Here is a 22760-nt window from a genome sequence, read left to right as displayed (position 1 = left end):
TCCAATAAAAACTGTATTTGCATTTGGGTCTTCCATTAATAATTTCATTCTTTTGAAGATGTAATATCTAACAGTAATTGTATTACTTTGAGGTTGTGTCATTGTATTAATTTGAACTCATGCCATACGACAAAAATGTCTTCCTTCAAGGTTTTGTCAATGTATTACTTTGACGTTGCATCATCGTACCATAATTGTATTGCTTTGAAGTTTTGTCTTGTTACAATTACACTATGACTTTGAAGTTTTGTCATCTGCTGGCTGTATTGCTTGGAAGTTGTCATTGGACAAAATACTGTTGTATGCTTGTATGTTTTTATAGTTTTTATTTAACTGTATTTCTTTTTTCAATTTTGTTTTCTTTTCTTTTTAATGTCATTTCAACATGTTCTTATGTTACTTAAAATCAGTTCCCTTATGACTTACATCATGACAGGTTTTTATTTCTTTAGCATTTTTTAAATCTTTATTAACATGTTTATATTTGTATCTATAATATATATAAATCACTTTGAGATGCATTTCTTATATGAAAGGTACTTTACAAATAAAGTTTATGAATACAATTGACGTTAAATGATGCAACTTCAAAGTAATAAAATGACATAAACTTCAAAGTAACACAATTACTCTTAGATATTACATCTTCAAAAGAATACAATTATTGTTAGATAACACAAATGCAAATATGTTTTTTATTGGATGACACAAATGCAAAGTAAAACCTTAATTATAAAAACTTTAAAGTAAGGACAATACTTCAAAGCAATACAATCACATACTTTCAAAGTAATTATACACCTTTTATACAAGAAATGCAGCTCAAAGTGCTTTAATAGATGAAAATATAAACATGTTAATAAAGATACAAAATTGTTTATAAAACAATAACATGTTAAAATGTAAGTCATATAAAGGGACTGATTTTATTTAACATCAGAACATGTTAAATTAACCCTAACCCTGATTCAAATGATACAAGCACAGGAGTGTGGCAAGTGCAAGATCTAATTAAAGGCTGAAGTAAAGAGAAATATTTAAAGTTTCCTTTTAAAAACGTTTACTGAACTAGCCTCCCTGATATTTAGTGGCAGTCTAAATAATAAAAGTAAAAAATGTTGTCTGATGACAACTTCAAAATAATACGATTTTTGTCAGATGGCACAACTTCAACGTATTACAGCGAGCAGAAGAAAAAACTGCAAAGCAATAAAATTATTGTAAGATGATACAACTTCAAAGCAATGCAATTACACAATTTCAAAGTAATAATAATAAACTTTATTTGTATAGCACCTTCCATACAAGAAATGCAGCTCAAAGAGCTTTACCTCTATTATAGATCAAATATTAACATGTTTATAAAATAAATACAGGCTAAAATATAAGTCATATAAGAATACAGATTTTAAGTAACATAAGAACATGTTAACAATTAAATAAAAAAAATTCCATATTAACAGAAAAGAAAGAAAGTTATAAAAATGATAAGATGTAGTTAAAGGGTGAAGTAAAGATAAATGTTTTAAGTTTTCTTTTAAAGACATTCTACTGAACTAGCTTCCCTAATATTCAGCAGCACTTACTTTAAAGTAATACCGCCAGCATATGACAACACTTCAAAGTAATAGTGCAATTTTTATCAGGACATACTTTCAAAGCAATACAATTATCGTAAGATGACACAACTTCAAAAAATTACTATGACAAAACTACAAAGCAATACAATTATTGTCAGATGGCAGAAGTTCAAGGTAATACAATGACACAATTCTAAGTACTGCTATTGTGGATGTGCTACATTTAGTGTAGGGAATGAGCAAGAATATATTACAGTAGAGATATGGACAAGTGAGGGAGAGTTTGTAATCAACAATTACCACAACCCTTGTAGGAATGTAGAATTGCATAAGCAATCACAAATTGAAGGACTGGATGGTAGCAGGGTGTTGGTATGTTGCGACTTTAATGCTTACAGCACATTTTTGGGAGGGATTAGAACAGATGCTAATGGGGAGATTATTGAAGAACCGCTAATATAAAAAAGGTCTGGTCCGTCTAAATGATGGAAGAGGGACTAGGATATATGCACACAGGTAACACCTGATAGAATTTGGTGGCCAAACAGCAACGGTTAAGGTCACTGTGACCTCACAAAGCCCTTTTTGGCCTTGTGAATGCAGTATCTCCAAGCTCCCTGAGGGAATTCGTTCACATCCGGCACAAACATTCACTTGAGCTTGGATTTCATTTTGGTAGCCTAAGGTCAAGGTCACGGTGGCCTCACCAAGTATGTTCATGTTTTATTTGAACATGATATCTTAAGATCAGCTCAAAGGAATGTCTTCAAATTCAAAGGCTATAGGCTTGTGTAGGTCAGTCACCTGTGAAGACCATCATCATTTCCCCCCCGAACCGGCGCGGAGAAATGCGCTTCCTGTGGGAACAGCCAGGCGGCTGCTCGCACGAGAATCGCCAATCTGAAATCTCGCCTAGGGCTCCAACATTGCCAGGGCCGGCCCTGCCCGTTGTCACTCCTTAGTATGCCTCTCCACAATTGGCTTTAGGATTAATGTAGTACAATAAAATTGTAATCTTCTTTGATTACAGTAGATTTGTGTCTATTAACCCTTCTTTTTACAAACAGTTCAAGACTTTTTGAATTCTTTCAATGAAATATTTGTTTTTACTAGGACCTCAAAGCAGTAGTTCCTGGGGTTTAACTCCCAAAGTGTCATTGTTGTTCAAACCACATTCATCTGTTTATTGCCACATATACAAAGTAACAAAGACCCTACCTTGGTTCCGACCATGGTCCAGACTATCACCCACATTCAATGTGACTAAAAGAATTGCTCTTTCACATTTGAAATTATATTCATAAAACATGATTTAGCCTAAGATAGTGGTAGGTTCCAGGCTACTACACATCCTCTTAGGTCACACAAGTAAAAACTATTTATAAAAATGAAAAATCCTTACATTTAGCGGTTTGATCCCAGTCTTCCCTATCTGCATGCCCAAGTGTCCTTGGGCAAGATACTGACCCTGAATTGCCCCTCGTAGCAAAAGTGCTGCCCATAGATGCACTGTATGAATGTGTGTGTGAATGGTGAATGGCAATAAACTGTACTGTAAAGCACTTTGAGTGGTCATCAAGACTAGAAAAGGGGCATTTACCACCAATACAGACCATTTACCATTAACAACATAATATCGATAATTAAACCTGGTTAAACTATGTTAAATCTGACGGCTGCTATTCTCAATACTCACAAGGCATCTTCACAGTCAAATAACTGCAACAAAGCACAGTTAATTTCTTAAAAACTGTATGAATAAAATGGCCAACGACAACTGTCTTATTCCAGTGCCAGCTGTTTATTTTACACACAGATTCTAGTTCTATCACTTCTCTAGCACCACTAGCTGGTGTAGATGTAATGTTATACAGGAATCAAAATATTCATAACTTCAGGAACAGTTCATTTTAACTTGCATCATCTCAAATTGAGGACTTTTTAAAATATTTTATTGCACAACTTTTACTCTTAAAGGGGGTATAGACCTTGAAGTATGAATGCAGCCTATTGGTGAACAGGGGGAGAATTTCCTGATGGTACAGAAAAGTAAGCTTAATACTGGTTGGTCACATTTGCGGGTGAATCCAGGACGGCAGGGCCATCACGGTCAATCACAGATACAAGCAGAAAAGCTCCAGGGAGTATGCCAATCCTAATCACAGCACATGACAGCAGCAGCAGCAGCCATCAGGATGGAGAGCCATATAATGTGAGGAAGCCAGGGATGACAAGACAAGGACACAGAGAAAGGCAAAAGGAAATGGTACCAACCAGGCAATGTGGGCAAATGCCCCACAGCCACTGGGACCAGGATCGATGAAAACAAGAGGGGACAGATGTACAGTATAAACAAAGTCTATTCTGTATACACATTTTATTTATTACTTAGTAGCACTGCATGTTTTTTTATTCCTATTTCCTCTGAGCCATCATTCTATATTAATGCTCTATTAATGCTCATTTCATTTTATCCTTAGTTGTGAAGCTGTTTGCCTGTTTCAATATCAGTGCTATTAATGAATCATTGATCATCTCTCTGATTATTAATTGATGATGAACATATCATCACTGATGAATGTTTACAAGTACATGTCATAAATTAATGATATAAATGCTATAAATAGCTACATCAGTGCATAATGGTTGCATGTCACAACCAGTATTGATGCTAAGTGGCTTGGCTCAGTCAAAGACTCCCGGATCTTCAAGCACTCTGCCACAAATTGGAAAAGGGTACAGCAAACATTTTTGGGGTAAATTCTCTAACTGCATTGCGGTATTTTGTAATACTAATCATTGTCATACTCTGTTTCTCTTTAGGTGAGTTTATCGTGCTGCTGGGGTACGGCTGCCAGCCCTTTTTTGATGAAAACCGTATCCTGATGCTAGGCCACAAAATAATTTCAATGTGGCCCTTAGCAAAACCAGGGTCAGGATTGAAAAGACAATTGGCGTTTTGAAAGGCAGCTTTACATGCCCACATGGCCTTGCAGAAATATATCTGCATGTGTTGTGCTGCACAACATCGTGGCCATAAGAAAGATGGCACCCCTGTCACCCTACAACCCTGATGTGGTTGACCCTATTACCCTGGTTGGGCTTTGAGAGAGGCCATTACCCAGCAGTTTTATATTTTGTATGAGTCAGATGTTGAATTTTATTTTCCTTTTTACTGAAAGACAGGCCAGTTTAAGTTGCACCCTATACTTAAGGAACATAAACAACATGTAGTTGTTTTTGAAAAAGAAAGCTTTATTGATTATTGTTGTCCCGTTCCTGTTAAAGATTCAGTGTGTACAATTTAGTGACATCTAGTGGTGAAGTGTCATGTTGCAGCTGAATACCCCTCACGTCACACTCCCCTTCCAAACATGACCGAGAACCTGTAGTACCCTTAAGTTGTCATAAAAACTCAAAAGGTGTTAATTTGTCCTATCTTGGCTACTGTAAAAAAAATGGCGGCCTCCATAGAGAGGACCCGCTTCTGATGTAAATATAAAGTATTTAAATATATAGGGCCCATTCTAGGGTAAAGAAAACAATTCATAGAATTTAGATGAAACACACTAGTGAAAACATCACTAGGATTATTATATATAAAATTTCGGCCAATATATCCCTTTCAGCTAAATCTTACACACTGGACCTTTAAGAAAAAGGAAATACATTTAGTTAAATGGTTCCCCTCAAGTTTTCAACCTCCAGCTTCCCCTTTTTTAGTAGGTTTTTTATATTCTGTGTCATTTTTTTTGTATGCTCTATCCAGGTTTTTATACTCCATGTCCAATTGCAAACCCCTCTTGTAGAAGGCCCTCACATTGTCTGCTCCAACCTGAAACACATAATGCAGTTAGCTGTACATATATGCAAGGACCACCACCAGTAGCAAGCAGTTAAGATTACTTTATTACACTGTCAACACTTTCACCATCAGTGTTAACATGGAGAAATCAAACACTATGAAATTGGTAACAGGACTAAAATGTACCGGCAAAACTCTTTCCGAATATAAAGACACCGTCTCCTCATCATTGGCCTCCACCTGAAAAGATAAGACAAGTAAAATGTGTAAGCCATGATTCATCCCCAATGACATGACAGTGTATATGACTGGTTGAAGTCACTGTTAACTCTGTGTTTGACAGTGTGTGCGTGGGTGGTAAGAGAAACACCTGTGTGACACCATCAACTGCAGAGGAGGTACATTCCTTTCCTCTAATGATTAGTCAAATATAGGCAACAATTGTGTACTGAATGAGTGAAGTCCTGTGTAGGAGGGCCCCCTCTTGTCTTCCTCTGATCACTTTTTTTCCCTGTTTTCGGCAGATATGACAAAGCCGTTTTATGGAGCATTTGTCCATGACATAAATATACAGGTGAAATAGGAAAAAACATATACCTGATTTATTAAATAGATATGAAAATCTGCCTACTTTGGGCTTTGGAGTATACTTTTGTGCTTATTTTTTACATGCCCCCAGCTTTTGTAAAATCCACGAGGGCTGCAACTGTAATAATACCAGTAAAACTGTCATAAATACAATGAAAATACATATTAATAACGTATTAGTGTCACACAAACAACATAATACTAGATTTTCTTCTGCCAGAATGATAGAACAGTTTTTCATTAAAAACAGTGATGCCCCATTCACACAATCAGTGATATTTTTTCCTGCTGTCACACCTGCATTTAGCAGCTGCAGCTGTGCTGCTTTTAACCTGGATAGTGTGTTTGTACTCCTTGTATTTTTCTAATATAGCAGTTTGCTCCTCGTTGGTAAAGTATGTGGATCTGCTGCCAGTCAAACTTGTCCATGTCTGCGATTGGTCAGACGCAGTAAACACTGCCTCTTTTATGAGCAAGCGCTCACATCTAGGTGAGGAAAACCTGGGTTGACTTAATGACCAATGTCGTGGGACTGCTTAGCTCAAATGTGACTGTTAAGTTAAGTTCAGCTATGCTTTTCTATTACAGTCTCTGCCCTCTTCCATAACACAGTGAAAGCACCTAAACACCCCCACAATAACTCTGAAGCACATATTTACATTTTAACAATACTCACTTTTATATATACATAATGACAAATGACTATTGACTAATACATATGAAAGAAAATACATAATTATCTGAAGAAATACTTAACAAAAAAAAACTTATCAAAAAGGTCCCCTCTACCTCCTTCTCTCTCACTTCCCTGATAACTTGATTAAGCCTAAACAAGGTAATGTCATCTGCTGAATCCTGTCACTGCCTTCACGTGTGCACTCCATGAAATCACACGGAAGTAGACCTCCAAGAGAGTGATTAGTAGGGGTTACAAAATAAAATCATAACATAATAAAAATGACTGTCTGTGTTGTCAAACTTTAAAGTCAAAGTGTATGCGAGTATGTGTTTTCACCTCAGTGAGGGGGATGCCACGTTTTTCTATTCTCATCATTGAGTTTGTGCGTTATATTCAAGGGACTGTAAAACAAGCAGTGTTTTTATTCAGTATTTTGGTAAGTCTAAAAAATACTGTACTGTAATGAAGTTTTATTACTTTGTTTCATTATACCACTGAACAACATCAATGATTTTGTCACTGTTTTTTCAAATGACAAAGACGAGAAAAACTGTGTTTACATCGTACAGATATGACAAAGTGTCAGAGATACGCATTTTAGTTTGTACAAGTCTATAAATGCATCTTTGTTCAGCCTTGTGAGCGAAAGAAATGTCCACGGACTCGACGGACTCAATTCTCATTTATGACACTGCACTGACACGGTCATCTGTAAATACTACACGCCTCGTCAGAGAGAATCAAAAGTATAGCTATATCTTCAAACTGAGCTTAATATTGATTTACATAATATGAATTATACATATGAGTATATATATAAAAAGAGATAGATAGATAGAAACTCAAAGGAGTAACACTGTGTAGCAATACGTTTCCAGTACATACGAATGAAGCCTGGCTTCTCCAGCTCACATCTTCTCTTCCCACGAATCCTCTCAGAGGAGAAGGGTGGCGGTCCAGCAGACTCTTTCAACTCAAATCAACTTCATGGAGGAGAGTTGCAGCTTCCAGCTCATCTCACCAAAGAAACCTCCTCGCAATCCAAGCTCTACCAACCTTCAAGCAGCGACGCGATGTCCTGCCGGAGAACTTCAAACAGCATGTTTTTCTTTCACAAATGTTTTTTCATTAATGTTGCATAAGTGAATTTTGCCAACCTCTACACTGTCAAGAACTCTATATCCTTCAACTTAGCTAACTATCTATATGGTAATTTTGGATATAGTTATTAATTTAATTGTTAATCAGAGTTCCAAATTTGTAGTTAGTACTTTTATGAGACTTAATCAATAAATTGGCTTTTCCCTTCCTTTGAAGGGTGGTGCCCCGAGGTAACTTTAATCAATTAAAGTTATTTAATATTAATATTAATATTATTAATTGCAAGACACAGTTTCAAACAGGTGGCTTTTGTATTTAAGTCAGCTTGTCCACTATAACTGAATGATTTCTATGACATTGTCATTTTTTAAGGCTAAATGTAGACAATTACTTTTCCTTGGCCTTGTACATGGTTTGATCATTCTTGTTCATGAGTCATAATCAATCAAATCAATAAAATGTTATTTGTATAGCCCATATTCACACCTTTAACAATGTGTGACATCCTCTGTCCTTAACCCTCAACAAGAGTAAGGAAAAACCACCCAAAAAAAAACTATTTACAGAGGAAAGAGTACATAAAAACCTCAGAGAGAGCCACATGTTCCCTCTCCCAGGACGGACAGAAGTGCAATAGATGCCAGGTGTAATAGAGAACATCAGTAAAATACCGTATTTACAACATTGATTAGAATAAACAGTTTGTAACATAATGGAAAGTAAATTAATTGAGGAGTTATTGTCAGTAATGGTAGAGTATCTGAGTATAGGCATATTGTATATTAAGCAGTCTTGTTGAAAATAATAGTCCACGATCAGCTGCCACCACGATCAGGATCCACCACCACAATCAGATGCTTCCATAATCCACAATCCATCGTCATGATCAACTGACACTATGGAGATCCACCATCGTGATCCACCATCAGCTGCCACCTCGATCATGGTCCACCACCACTATCCACGATCAGCTGCCAACACGATACAGGATCTGCCAATACACTTGATCTCTGATTCACAATCCATCATTATTGTAGCAGGATGAAATGCTTCATCCCTGCTTAATGAGTCAGTCTCAGTGCTCAGCCCTTGTTAGCCAATTACCACCTGAGGCCACCTTACAAAAGGGAGGTAGTGTCTATATTGCTTCCTCTTTGGCACGAAGCCCCGCCAACTGCCGGGTCACCTTGTTTACTTCCTTCTCCTTCCACAGGTGCAGGTAGGTTAGCATTAGCTGCAATTGTTTGCATGAGAAGCTAGCCATTCAATGCGCAATTATATTGGTCGTCTTGCCCATATGTAGATTCACGTGTGGTGTGACCGGCTTGTGATGCCCGCTGGCCACTGTTGGTGTGTGAGCTTGGTGCTCTCCTCTCCCTCATGTGTCCGCACGGAAGCAGTCTGATCGGTATGTATGCCTTACGGCAATTTTGTTACCATCTTCCTCTCACTCAACATTAAGTTAATATTAATTCGGTCCATTTTGTGCGACAGGAACCGTGGGCCAGGTCAGTTCAGCCCGTAATTGATGACAGAAACACTGCTGTTTTGCCTCCCTTGGATGTTTTGCCTCATCCAATTTGTTTTGCTTAACTGGTTTCGCTCAGCTGATTGTTGCCTCGCTGCTTTTGATGCTTTGCTTCCAACGCTGGGCTTTGCTCGGCTCACCTACCCGTGAATCGCCTGCATGCCTTGGCTGCTTCGCCTTCACAGCGTGGAGGCCTGATCATAGCGGCACAGCTGGCTCAGCTTTTGGGTCCCTTTTAGCTTGGGTCACATGTTAGATGTTTGAGTGGACTGTGGGGTTACTTCCCTTCTTTTGTCCTGAATTGTTTGAGTTCCTCATTATTTTAATTATTTATTCCATATATTTAGCTTGTGATCATTTGTTTATTTCATTGAATTAATATTAACTCATTTTCATTTGAGATTTCTTTTTGTTTGCTATTTTTGAATTGGTTGCATTATGTTTTATGTTTCATTTTGGGTAACTGATATTATTGGAGTTTCGGTTTATTTCATTTAGTTATGATAATTGATTATCGAACCAAGTTTAGCCGTGTCAAGTGCCTGCCCCATTGCCACAGCTGATTTTGTTTAATTTTGATATTCTTTTCTGAGTAATTTGGGCCTTAGTTTAATTATTTTGTAACCTGGTGGCTGCCTACCCCATAGGTTTTTGGTATATTGTGTTTATTTGTACATTGGTTAATTTCCTGTTACCCTACTGACTGTGTTCCCTTATCCCTTTCAGTTGCTGAGAGCCGAAGGTGGTGGTGCTGGTGTCCCGGGTGGTGGTCTCCCCCTTTGTGTGCTTCCTCCCCCTGGTTTGATTTTCTTCACAACGTATGTGTGCGAGTGGTCTTCACGTGTGACTGGATTAGGACCCCCTTTCCCCACGTCCCTGTGTGACTGGATTTTACTGCCTTTTAAGACATGCTATTTTTGTAATAAAAATAATTCTATTTTGTTAAAAAGAACCACGTCTCTTGCCTCAGTGTAATGAACCTCAATGCCTTGGTACAGGTATTACTAAAAGTAAATAATTCTTCAGGTGAAAAACCGGAGGTGGCGTTGTCTGGCTTTTGATTACTTGATAAGGTATTATTTCTAACTAGCATTAAGCTTCCAAACGTACCTAATCCCACTCCGATCGCCACCATCATGATCCACAATGTGGCCGCAGGAGCAGTCCTGGATCTGCAAACGATTAAGCACAAGGACTCTGGGGAAGAAGTCAAGTCAGTAACATGTATTGATGAGACATTAATGTCTTTAATGTGATGAAGAGGGAGAAGAGGAAAGAGAAGCTCCAAATGTGTAACTGACCATTTAAGTGTGTTAAGAAAAAACAGTGTGTCAAGGAATTATAACAGAGCAGTTAAAAACTGTTTTGAGGAGAGGAAGCCAGAAAGGACTAATGCTGAAATGATTTTCCTGGGTCTATGATTTCATGGCTGGATGGAGTCACATATGGTGCACCAGCTGCTTTAAAAAGAATAATCACTTCTTTCACTGAATATGAGTGTAAAGCCATGTGTAGACTGCTTTACTGCAGCACTCTACTCTGGATGTAAACTTGCATGCGACATGAATTATTGACATGGTAGTGCTGATTCGCAGTTTTGAGAGTAATCACTTTTTTGCATGTCTAAAGCACAGGTAGGAAAATGGGCTTTGCAAGTTGAGCTGTTTACTCACTTTCTTCATCAATTTTATTGAAAACAGGTTGAACAGGGAAAATTAAACAGTAGATATGAAAAAAGGAACTTTTTCTTTCTGTTCTCACTGTAACAATTTGTGTAGATAGAACCTATTGGCTGTCAAATAGAGTCAACAGGCTTGATTTAGTAGGAGTGCTTTATCTCCGAACACTCAAACTGCTCTGCAGAACGGGGTTTCTCACTGAGGCTCCCTGCCTTAGTGCTGAATTATTGTTATGCTAGTTGCAAAGTCTCAAAATTATTTCCTTATTCTCTGAAAGTCACCTAGATTTCCATAGACAATGAATAACTGAGTTAGAGTTGGAGCTTTGACTTGAGGAAATATACTTGAATTATTTTATTTATTATCCTTAAGTGCATTTCCAGGCACTAAGTAATCTGTCATCTCAAATAAATCTAATGATTCAGACTGCACAATGACGTACAAAATTATGTACAACGCTCCAGAATGTTTTAATTTGATGGTGCATTCAGAAAACGCTAGACCTTGCGTTTGGTTTGTTTACTAAGTAGGAACATTATAAAGCTTCAAATACAGTCATATTTTCTAATTATTAAACTCAAAAGTAAACAAGTGCTTGTAATGGAATTTATGGTGTCTTGTTCACTTCCTTCTTACTTAAGAGTGAGAAACTGCAGGGTGCTGACAAAGTTGATTTACTCATCCAAAATGCTAAACAACCATTACATCATTGTTATAGTGGCAGACCTTATCAATGCTTAGAACATCTGTTTTTCCATCTCCTTCCTACCAGATAACATCAAGAGCATAAAAACTTCACAGAGAGAGACTAAACAAGGTAATGTCATCTGCTGAATCCTGTCACTGCCTTCACGTGTGCACTCCATGAAATCACACGGAAGTAGACCTCCAAGAGAGTGATTAGTAGGGGTTACAAAATAAAATCAATTAAAGTCAAAGTGTATGCGAGTATGTGTTTTCACCTCAGTGAGGGGGATGCCACGTTTTTCTTTTCTCATCATTGAGTTTGTGCGTTATATTCAAGGGACTGTAAAACAAGCAGTGTTTTTATTCGGTATTTTGGTAAGTCTAAAAAATACTGTACTGTAATGAAGTTTTATTACTTTGTTTCATTATACCACTGAACAACATCAATGATTTTGTCACTGTCCAGAGCCTTACACTCTCCCTGTGTGGCAGGTTGATGATTTTTCCCCACTGCTGTTGTTCAAGTAGTTTTTCAAATGACAAAGACGAGAAAAACTGTGTTTACATCGTACAGATATGACAAAGTGTCAGAGATACGCATTTTAGTTTGTACAAGTCTATAAATGCATCTTTGTTCAGCCTTGTGAGCGAAAGAAATGTCCGGAGTGCAGCTAAAAGTTTGGACCTGATAGCAAGCCTGGCAGCCTACTGCAGACAGCTTATCCTCCTCACTGATCCAGTAGCCCTGTTAGGTTACCAATCACTCTTTTTTATTTTTCTATTTCTTTATATTCCTTCACCCAAGTTTTTTTCAATCTCTGGCAGGCTCTTGGTGACTCTGGCTCTGTATTGACGTGTTTGAAGCTTCTTATAATAAAATATACAAAGACAGGTCCGATTTCCACCACATGCTTTTAATTCCAGTAACATTTTAATGTGACCCAATCAACTCAATACCTTTATCTGGGACTCGTAGACCAAATACAAAAAATAATAATTTACAAAGACTCAACTAAAATGTATTTCATTTATTCTTTAAAACTGTATTACTTAGTTCCTTTGAAAATATTTATAAAAACAAAAATATGTCACCATTGCAACACAAGCAGAATTTGACCTGAACCTTAAAGCTCCTACAAGGACCTTTGAACTGGTTATGAAACGGTCTTAATTCAATATTGCTGCCTCTTTATGACCTACAATAGCAAATGGGACAATCAGGGAGAAAATTGGCTTTTTCTATAAACTGTTCTATTTGCTGTGGTCAGAACGAATTACCCAGGAGGTCAGAGCAACGATTTTCGGCAGGCAGGCTGGAAAAGCCTATGTTTAGAAGGAGGCAAAAGTCAAGACTTTATTGATCATGTGCACAACAGTTACATACAGCAGTCATTGGCAATTAAATGCTTGTGTCACAGGCTCCATTCTAGCACTGCTCCAAAAAATGACACAAGCAAAAAAAAAAGAAATTGATTTTATAAAAATATAATATACAGCTAAATATATTTTTTTCAAATAAAATTAAGTATAATTCTACTGAGTAGACCGAGTAAATTTATGAAATAAGTAAAACTGATGAAATAAGTAATTGCAAGGTGCATAGTTAAAGGAGTGACAGTCTTATGGCAGATTGGAGGAGTTTTAAAGGCCTTGGGGATGAAGCTGTCTCTGAGCCTGGTGGTGCGGGACCAGATGCTGCAGTACCGGCAGTCAGATGGCAGCAGGCAGAACAGTTTATGGCTGGGGTGATAGGAGTCTTTGATAATCCTATTGGCATTCTTCCTACAATGCTGGGTGTAGAGGTCCTCCATGGATGGTAGCTCCGTCCTGAGCAGACTTCACCTACCTCTGTAGAGCCTTATAATTCAGGGCGGTGCAGCTGCCATACCAGGCGGTGATGCAGCCAGTCAGGATACTCTCTATGGTGCACCTTTAGAAGTTGCAGAGAATCCTAGAATCCGTGTTGAGCTCCACAGCCTGCGGAGGAAGTCTATGTTGTCTGGCCGTCTTTCTGATGGAGTATGTGTGGTGAGTCCAGGTCAGGTCATCACTGATGTAAACCCAGAGGAACCTGAAGCTGCTGACTCTCTCCACCATAGTCCTGTTGATGCAGAGGGACGCGTGTTCTACACCATGTCTCTTCCTGTAGTCCACGATCAGCTCCTTCGTTTTGCTGACGTTGTTGTCCTGGCACAAAGTTGTCAGGGCTCTGACCTCTTCTCTGGCCATCTCATCATCGCCGGTGATCAGGCCTATGACGGTCGTGTCATCATCAAATTTGATAGTGTTGCAGCTGCGTGGGTGGCCACGCAGTAATGCTTGAACAGGGAGTGCAGGGGAGGACTGAGCACGCAGCCCTGGGGGTACCGGTGTTGAATCAGGGTGGAGGATGTGGTGCTGCCCATCTGAACAGCCTGGGGTCTGCCCGTCAGAAAGTTATGGATCCACTCACACAGGGCGGTGTTGAGCCCATGGTATTGAATGCTGAACTGTAGTCAACGAACAGCATTCTCACATACAGTATGTGTCCCTCTGGTCCAGGTGGGAGAGGGCAGTGTGTAGGGTTAGTGAGATGGCATCTGTGGTTGACCCATTTGGCCCTTCATTGAATATAACTTACAAACTCAGCCATTGAAGTGCTGCAAATGAAGCAATGCCACAGAACTATAGTCATTTATGGAAATTGAATGGAATCTCACAGGAAAAAAGGCCTGAACACAAGAGAACAGGGAAGTTTGCAGAACAAACTATGCCCGTTTTTCTATTTACTATTTCACAGCAATAGTGCAAAAATGTAAAAGATACATTTGTTTATACAGTTTCACTTTGAAGTGTCAGAGCCTCTTCGTTTTTCATTAAAGAATTTCATAAAACTCCAAACTCCTCCCTTTAAGCACAGGTAAAGCACAAAACTCCATTGCTTCTATGTAAATACACTCCACTAAAAGAACTTCCAATTAAATAAATAACAAAATAAAACTGTACTGTAGAATAAAAATACCAGGGAAGATAAGAACACAAACCTGATATTCCATTGGACAGCTATAGTGCAAAATGATCAAAGCCTACCTTTGTTTCACAGAGTCTCGTTTTAATGCACCAATGCAGTTTTTACATAAAATTTCTCTACCTCCCATTTCTTGCCTTTAAGTGCCACAGGTGAAGTCTCAAAGCACTTGAGACACTGGGCTTTCCCAGTGTCAGGAATCTTCCCAGGAACCTTCCCAGAGGTGATGTAGTCCTAAGGGTTTTTCTTCTTTGGACAACTTCTTTCTATTGGTTTGTGATGACCCTGAATAAAATGAGACAGTAATTGAATTCTCTAAAAGATTACCTGCATCAACTTAACAAGTAAATTATTTATCAAATTGACCTGACACAATCTAAAAGCTCTTTTTCAGTAGAGGGTGACAACAAGGGCTGTGAGAAGAGGCTTTAAGTTGGGGGTAATGTAGTGGAAACATGCAAATATGCACAATACTTTAACCGGTCCAACCGCCCCATTTGCACACCACACAACAACATAGCCAAATACATTTGGAGTGAAGTGCAGTGGTTGCAGAGATAAAGTCCCTCAATCCAAATGTGTTTCTGTGCCCACGAGGCATTGCATTAATTTAAGTCGCGTATTGTGGAAGCAGGAGGACCCAACAATGCAGAGCAAGAAAAGTGTACCAAAAAAAGAACTCACAAGTGCAGGATAGAGGGGGGTGAGGTGAGGCTGCATGAAGACAGTGAAATGACAAAGGGAAGCAGAGAGACTTATATACACAGGGGAGGCAGGGCTAGTTGGAAACAGGTGAAAAACATGAGGAACTGCTGCAGACAAGCACAAGGTCGAGAAACAGGACAAAGACAGGAAGTGAGGAAGGGGGAAACACACAAGGAGCAAAAACTACAAAATAAAACAGGAAACACAGAACTCAGGGAGAAAAATAACTCCAATACAACCCTTAAAAAAACAGGGAGACACAGGGAAAGTCCATAAACAAAAGAGCCCACCAACAGAAGCAAAAAAACTAAATCCAAAATACTCTTTATAAAAGGAGTCCAGAATTCCACAATTTTTATAATTATTCAGTAAATATTTCACAAAACGTCCCCAGGCAATCATTTCTTAAGAAAATAATATCAGGGAAATTGTTTAAATGTTACTATTTTTTATACATCTGTTTTTAAACATCTTCTGTGATATCTGCCTTTTCCAACAGAGGACGCTGCAGCACCCCTACTTCCCAAGGCACTGGTGGCAACCATAATTTTGCTGATTAATGCAGTTTCTCTCAAGTATCTACAAAACCATTCGAAATCCCTACTCCACTACTGTCAATGAGTTAAATATTGAATTATATTCCCTGCCTTCTGAGGTGCCTTACTACAGAGGCGCTGGATGTCACTCAGAGGTGGGAGTGCAACATTCTTGTTTTTTGCATTCATTTGAATGGCCAGGATCATCAAAAACTGCATTAACAAGTACACATCAGTTCAATAACTAAATCGTACAACTGCTGATTTAATAGGCAATGGCATATATTTTGAAGAGCAGATAAAGAAAAACAAATGAAGCTACTAAACATCAGAGCAACCACAGAGATTAAGCATGGCAGATGAGGAAAGAGGACGTTTTACTCTGCAACCCAGTTCAACGCGAGTGACAGACACAGCAACCACTGATGCCGGCTAAACCAGGTTAAACCACAGAATCAGGTTATAGTCATTAAAAACTTAAAACAATGAGTATATAGCCACGCAAACCCGAGAGACTCAATATAATACAAGTATACTGCACAGCGGCAGGAACAATTCAACACAGTGTCATAGATGCAATAAACAGCATCTAATGAAGACTTTGGCACTCCAAGGGTGGACTTGCACTCTGGAGTGAAACTGATAAACTCCCTCATGATGTCCAGAACATTAATATCATCCAAAATGCCTATGTGGACATGTAGTAATGCCATATGAGTTAATCTCTTCTGAGTGACAGTATTACGGAGCCAAGTTTTCAGACAACGAAGTGCTTAGAAAGACCTCTTAGAGGAAGCAGTGGACACGGGTAAAAACAAACACGACTGGAGCAACTGTGCGGAGTGTCATCTTTGCAGAATCCATGAGAATTTGCTCCCTCTGTGTGGCATCCCAGCTTGGTCAAACCTGTGCTCGATTTCTGATCTCATAGATCAAGTGCTTTAAAAACATTCCCATCGCCACAGCGCCATCCACAGCGCTCTGCTCTCTTGTGACCGTGCCTGCGGTTTTATCTAAAGAAGGGCTAGCATTAGCCGGCTGAAGAGGACCAACGTTGTCCAGGCTGATGGAGCGACTGGCTGTGCTGGTGGCATTGTCCAGGTTGGACCCCGAAGCATTTGCAGCTGAATCATCTGCACTCGCCCTTGAAAGCTTGGCTGCCTAAGGGTTTTTGAAAAACTCATTAAATCAAACAAAACAATGTAATCTTCACCCTCCATGCTCATACTCTTACACTAAATCCAAAATATTCCAGTATAAAAAATATTTTAATAATAAATATTTGTAATTACCAGCAGTTAAACAACAATGCCTTACTATCCATCTTTCTTGTGGAGGATAATACATGACTTACTCCTTTTGTTTAAGAGAAATAGTAATAACGGATACACTATTTACAGTGTTCATTTTGGGTCTTTTCATACATTTGGATAGTAATAAAAGTATTTATTTACAGTTTCTACTGACTCTGTGAGTAACTTCCTCCTCTCTGTGTCTCTATCATTCACACTGCGCACAGCCAACTGAGTCGAGCCAAACCTAACGCGCCCCCCATCTCCTCCAGCTCTCTTCTGTTGCTTGTACCCACTCTGAGTTTACAGATGTGTCCGATCACAATGTTTGTTTGTGTGAGCACGAGAGACGAGCTGGATTAATGAATGAACACGTGCATCCATGAAGAAAGTTTTTACTAATTTAAGTATCGATCATTATGTGGTGATCAAAAAAACTAAAATCACTATATTTAGTAACACTTACACTTACCTATAGCACTTTGTAGTTTGGCTTTCTTGAAGAAAATTGTACCTACTTGATTCTTGTTGTTCCGGGTTTGTACCCTCATGGTTGAATGCACTTATTGTACGTCGCTTTGGATAAAAGCGTCAGCTAAATGAAATGTAATAATAATAATAATAATCAGTGTTGATATTGTAGCGGTCAAACAAATCAACGTTAAAACCATATCTGGAGAGAGAAAGAAGAAAGTGTGTGTGTGTGCGTATCTTAAAAACTGCCGTTACCTTTCCCTCAAGTTCTGGAACTATCACACAGAAGCAATGCAATTCGGTTATAGTGATTCATTTGGCCTGGACAAATGTCATAACTGTAAGCGGTTTATATAAATAACGTTTCCAAGGCATCTTTCTGTTTAACTGCCTTCTTTGCTTGTTTCAAACTAGCAAATTGCCTCTGTGACATTCCTTTCAATTCCCCTTGAGTTGGAACACCATGCATGTAAAGGATTTGTTCATAGTGTAACTGCTATGTGGTTGTTATGACTTATGTTCAGCTAAGTACACTGTGTTAAATAAGTACTGAGATGTCCTGAGGGTCAGCGAACAGGTCGGGGGGGGGGGGGGGGGGGGGGGGGGGGGGGGGGGGGGGGGGGGGGGGGGGGGGGGGCATGTGACAGTTCTAGAGCAATGGCTGTGGGGTTGTGTGGGATGACTCTCATTGGCTGGTTTGTTGGCGGGTCAGGGGTGAATGAGGAAGGGGAGTGAAGAAGACGAGTGTTGATGTTAGGAGTGTCGGAGTTAGGAACAAGAAGTGTGACATGTTCGTGTTGACTTTAATAAAGTTACAAATAAGAGAAGAAGTTCTGTGTTGTCTGTGAAGCGGGGACGCTACAATATGTAGATGTCTGAATAATGTTTCATTTATTTCATTTTCATATTGACATTTCTGTCCTGGCACTGGCAGAATGGATTTTTGCTACATCAATCCAATTTATCTGGCCCATGCAAAGCGTTTGCTCCCTGCTCTAATAACAAGGAACAACCTATGTTGCATTAATAGTTCACATCTTAGATATAGCACCATTTTACCCATCTCAACCTGGAGAGCTGGAACACAATTAGTCTAGAAAGACACTAAGTGGTGACTGGCTGGCGCGTGGTTGTGTTGGGAGACCCCCCCCCCCCCTGTGGCAAGGGATTTTGCCACAATCAGTTTGGATGATAAGGGCATCCAGCGGCTCCTTGAAATGTGCCATCAGAACCTAATCTCAGTACTCTTACTTTTACTTTCATCTCCTGAAAACGGTTTGTAGAAGATCCTCACACAAAACATCCATTGAACATTTGTGGCTCAGGAGGTAGAGGGGACTGCCCATGTACTATTAGGAATGTTGGGAGTTTGATTCCAACAAATTGCTGAATGACCGATGATGTGTGTGTGTGTTAGCGGAGTGCTATGTATAAAACAAGTGCAGCATGAATGTGTGAATCATAGTGTAAAGCTCTTGGTTAAAACCAAAGAAAGTACATCTAAACAAAATTGTCAAACCAAAAATTCTTAAATTAATTGTTATTCCTAATTAATATAATCTTTCATTCATTTGTCATTAATCCCTCCCTCCATATTCTATTCTTTTATAACCTCATGAACCCATCCCACATTCTGCAGTGTTAGCTGCTTACTGAGGAAACTTACCTCTTAAGTGTTTCTTCAGTTTTAAAATTGAGGTGTTTGTGGATGCAGCAGTTTCACTGTTCCATTCATTCATCTATTAACCAGTGCATGGTCTATTATTTTAAAATCACCATATATTGAATGTGGAAGTTTTAACCCCTTACTCTAAAGGTTACAGCAAGATTCAAGTTAGTATGTCAACACTGTGGTCTTTTCTCGTTCTGTTGTGCTTCCCTGTGTGCGTGTAAGGGGCTGCTCCACAGTCTCAATTCAGAGTTGGACTGCCTATAGCTGAAGTGGGATGCCAGCCTTTTCCATGTTGATTGGTCAGACATGTCAGATTCACCTCTCCTGACAATCGCAGAGTGTTGCAAATTCAAGGCTGATCTTAACACTCTATCTGATCCTGTAGTGTGAGGGGTTTTACAGAAATATTCAATTCTATTTGTAAATATCAAACACGTTCAGTTGAAACCCACAATAGCCAATGAGAGCAAGTTGACCAGGAAGCATCATGTTTGGAATCAAATTTGCCTATGTAGCACAAATGTCTCCCATGCTAAGTGGACAAACTTGTGTAATTAGGACAACAAAATTAGGCCTTATTTTATATTTTTTTGTCACATAATTAGTTGCAAAATACTGCACAAACAAGTGCAACCAGCTGATGATGCCGGCAGTCCGCCTCGATGGTTATTTTTGAATCACATGTGGTCCTGCCTCTTGACTTGATAATTTAGTGTGTTCATTCTCATGATTACATTTTAAAATTGGTAACATCTGTATTTATGTCTGTGGTCACCCATAATTTAATCAGTTAAGATTGAAAAATCCTTTAGTGTGCAGTAGACAATATTCAACTGCTATCTGACACTACTGTTAAACTATTGTAATTATTACCCCAATCATTATTTATTATCAGAATTATTATCATTATTACTAATATGAACTGGTGCTGTTATCATTAATAATATAATTATATCTATTAATATCACTGTTATTATAACAGTCTAATCGTGCTTATACAATTTTGATCTTTCTCCTCTCTTCCCTATTTTTCCCCGCTCACCTCAACCAGTTGAGGCAGATGCCCACACTGTCTACTTCGGTTTCTTCCGGTTTAGTTTTTTTCTCCCCACTGTCACAAAGTGCTTGGATATTGTGTGAACTATTGTAAGGTCTCCCACACATGCCGGCTTTCTTTCATCAAGATCTATGAATTATTCTCTTGAGAAATGAACTAAAGAATGTTAAAGAAAGTAAAAAAGTTCCTGAATCCACCCCCTGATCCAGATCCGAATCTTCTTCTTTCCTTGGCCCATGTCCCATCCTTCCACCAAGTTTCATTGAAATCTGCTCTGTTGTTTTTGTGTAATCTTGCCGACAAACAAACACAAACAAACAATGGAACAAATGTAAAGCAGCCAAAACATAATAATAAAAAAGACTTCAAGTACATCTATTTTTATTGTGGTGTGTGGTGCTCTTTTATTAGATGCCTTCCTGTGATGGTAAAATGAGGGTTCACATTCAAGAAACGTAGAAATGATGGCTTGCTTATTTCCAATGAGAAAAGGGAGTGCCACAATTAAGATGACATCACAATAAAATAACGAAAACATTTTGGGATGACTGTACAAAATATTGTGTTCTAAAGAAGGATGATGATAAATAAAATTGACAAAATGTAAATTGCATGTGCTATAATAAATATGATCTGAATGGGCAGTGTGTACTGAGCAGGAGGTTATTTTGCTCCTCTTGTCTTGGTACACTATAATAATAACACAAGCAGTATGCCAATTCTTAGACTATCCAGATTAAAGTAATAGTTTAAAGATGATCAAACCCTATATAAAGGAGACTTTATGAAATAAATTGAAGGCATTATACACTGCTGACTAATATTTAACTGAAAACTAATTTTGGGTTCACATGAACTGTCCATTAAATGGTTTTTCACATCATCTCAGGAATAACTCAGCAGTTCAGTAAGGTGCGCTTGAGGTTAATACTGGTGTCCCACAAGGATCTACTCTGGGTCTTCTTCTATTTACCATAAATGAAACTTATCTCTCCCACTCCCCACTGAAATTAACATTGTATGCTATCTAAGCTATGTGACACATCTTCATTGGTTTAAAATCATATGCTTGACTTTTTTGTGCACCAAGACTTAAATTTCTTGCAGTATTTGAAACTGTTCCTCCTCATCCAAAATATGTTTTCCCAACATCAGTAGCTATGCTGCTGTTTGTACAGACATCATGTTGACTGTATGACCAGCAAACCTTGATTATTCTTACTTTGTTTCACTCATTTACAGCAGAATTTGATGGCTAACGAATAAATAGCAGCTAGCAGTTTAAACTAATGACATCCATACTCTGTGTCACAGACACTTGGTATGAGTATCAAATTTTCAGCTCTGAGCTAATTCCTGAGGTTATTTAATGGGAATATTACATTTAAAAATGATTGAGTCATTTTCAGAGCAAAAAGTGCAAAAACCCTTTTCAGACCACAATAGATGGTGCATATCAGGAGAGGCAATTAAAGGAAGTTTACAACCATGAGTCATATTATAATGGTGTAGGGTTATTCTTATCCTCCACTCTAATGTTAAATACATTTCTAAATTAGTGTGCAACTACTGAATGCTTTCAAGCTGCATCATTAGAAATTCAAGAACATTTTAGTCGGTAAAATAATTCATTTAGTAAACAGAATAATCTAATTAAAGTCAATCAAATGTTGAAACAGAAACTTGCTGCAGCTTCATACATTCAAACAAAACAAAAAACAAAACTATCAGCTAACCAATTTTATTCTAACCTTTCATTCAATGTTTGTATTTGATGTACTATTATGTTATTCATTTAAAAGCAGTATAAAATCATCCCATTTTACATGATTATAGATTGTATAAAATGTCAGGTCAGATATGAAATTGCCATTTGACTTCCCTCTCCCTGGATGAGTGCACACTGCCCATTTAGTGGAGGAGTAGAAATGGAAAAATATGCAGAAACACTGTAAATGCTAAAATCAATTAGTAGAATGTAATTAACTGTATGTGATGACCAAATGTTCTCAGTAAAAAATCTTGAGGTTACATACAAGTGTGCTGAGTATATCTCAAAATGCAAAACACACAAAAATACGATAGGGTTGGGAATAAATAAAGAAAAGGTCATTTCATTACACTGCTGTCTCCTTGGTCCTGATAAAGCCCTGTTCTAGTGACACAAGCACGACAACAATAACAACAAGAACAACTAAAACAATCAAAGATTTAAAAATCACTCAACAAATGAACAAGTCATAACTTTAAATAAGGTGAAGGTTTGGTTTGGTAAAATCAATCTTTTTTTTTATACATGAATTGAAAAAATATTATTTTCACATTGAGAGGGAAAATAAATATTTACTGTACAAGAAATGACACCAAACC

The 22760-nt window shown here is 38.2% G+C and overlaps 2 long non-coding RNA genes across 2 annotated transcripts; one reads left to right on the top strand and one right to left on the bottom strand.

The window, feature by feature from the left end:
• The first annotated feature begins 150 nt into the window (after positions 1-150).
• Positions 151-22637, top strand: LOC117771155. The gene is made up of 4 exons (XR_004615515.1): positions 151-161; positions 3841-3846; positions 7517-7522; positions 22249-22637. It is a non-coding gene; the product is annotated as an uncharacterized LOC117771155 (long non-coding RNA).
• Positions 4543-4881, bottom strand: LOC117771158. The gene is made up of 2 exons (XR_004615518.1): positions 4665-4881; positions 4543-4634 (listed from the first exon to the last, which is right to left on the bottom strand). It is a non-coding gene; the product is annotated as an uncharacterized LOC117771158 (long non-coding RNA).
• Positions 22638-22760: the final 123 nt, after the last annotated feature.

The sequence above is a fragment of the Hippoglossus hippoglossus genome, chromosome 11 (assembly GCF_009819705.1).
Source record: "Hippoglossus hippoglossus isolate fHipHip1 chromosome 11, fHipHip1.pri, whole genome shotgun sequence".
Classification (NCBI taxonomy): Eukaryota; Metazoa; Chordata; class Actinopteri; order Pleuronectiformes; family Pleuronectidae; genus Hippoglossus; species Hippoglossus hippoglossus.
This window is presented reverse-complemented; position numbering and strand designations above follow the sequence as displayed.